Source organism: Anarrhichthys ocellatus, unplaced genomic scaffold, assembly GCF_004355925.1.
Source record: "Anarrhichthys ocellatus isolate YVR2014 unplaced genomic scaffold, GSC_Weel_1.0 scaffold38, whole genome shotgun sequence".
NCBI classification, from domain to species: domain Eukaryota; kingdom Metazoa; phylum Chordata; class Actinopteri; order Perciformes; family Anarhichadidae; genus Anarrhichthys; species Anarrhichthys ocellatus.
Window position 1 is genome coordinate 3,607,962 of NW_022280068.1, and position 1,619 is coordinate 3,609,580.

Genomic DNA, 1,619 nt, shown 5'->3' on the forward strand with positions numbered 1-1,619 from the left:
GCCCCATGTGGGCTGTAAAACTCACACACAAAGTGAGAGACAAAAACTACAATAATAAGGGAGGCGGGTTATTTTATGACACATAGATGTGAAGTTTCCACTGAACATTAATCCAACTTGCTGCAGCCCACATGTTCTGTTCCTGTCTACTGCTGCTGGTGGGTGGACTTTGACTGGTGTGTGTGTGTGTGTGTTCTCTAAACCATCACTTTGTTTATGAGTGCTGTGTAATATACAGATCGCAAACCCCTCCCCGAAATAGCGGTTGTCCAATCACAGCTTAATAACGAGTTTCAACAGGATAAAGTGGTGTGCAGGGGGCTGTAGTAAGAGGGTTATTTAGGATGCAAAGTTTGGAGGTTTGTGTCTTTTTTTAGCCTTTCCAAAACACAAGATGTGTGAGGAGTTAAGATGTGCTGTGTTGACCATTTCAGGTTAAATACAAAAAGCTTAATTTAGGAAAGGCACATCCACTGCATCGGAGCGTAATATTAGCGGCTCTGTCCTGCACTCACAGTTCGGTAATTTACCCCAAACATGTTTGCTGAAATCATTGCTTAGTCGACATCTGAAAAGACTTCTGTTTTGGAAAAGTAAACCATATTGTTTGAAAAATACTAACAATGACGAGTGCATTTTATCTTTGTGTTTTGTTCTTTGCGTTGCATTGCCCAATTGTAAAACATTTCTATAAAATGATCAAAATGAGGTTATATCAGGGGAGAAAATGCAGTTTGCAACCAACTCATGGAGTTACCCATAATTAGCTAGCTATAGCAGCTGATAAGATCTGCCAGTGATAGTTGTCTTCAGTCTGTAAAATCAACAGTCGCTGGCTACAAATGAGAAGTTTGTCCGCCTCTGTGTGACATCAAGGATCTGGAAAGTAATTATTTTCGATTTAGCTAGTTTGTCAACACGATTACAGAAAAACTACTGTCCCGCTTTTAATTGGACTGTTCGAGGGATGTAGCAAAGGGCCAAGGAAGAACCCATTACATTTTGGAGAGGATTGGCCGTGGCGCAGGTCTGTGCTCTCCCAGTGCCATTCTAATTTTGAAATTACTCTGAATTTTGAGTGGTAGCACTGTCATCATTGTAAGCTGTATATGTGCTATGCAAGAATGGAAAGCTTGACAGGCATAGCAACAGTAACTAAGGGAAGCGAGGTCTAGTGAACAGATAAACAACACACACACACACACACACACACACACACACACACACACACACTCCTGTCTTCCTCCTCTGTCTATCAGGTGAAGGGCAGAGAAAAAGGGTTTGTGCAAGTGGCAGCTAAGTGGCTCAATGCAATCGACTTGCTCACCGTAGCAACCTTCAGAATTCCACCGCCTCCCCACGAGCCTGGCAGACTACCTCCCTTCCCTCCTCCTTCCTTTCCTACCTCCCTTCCTCCCTCCTCCCTCCTCCCTCTCTCCCATCCCCCACTCCAGTAGCACCAGGGAAGCGGTGACGTGGGAGCTCTCAGCTCTGAGAACAGAGAGAGAAAGAGGCATGGAAAGAAAGCCTGGAAGAGAGCGAGGGTGAGGTGGGAGAGAAAAGACGGAGCTGCTGCACTACAGAGAGAGAGGGGGGGGGGGGGGGGGGGGGGGGGGGGG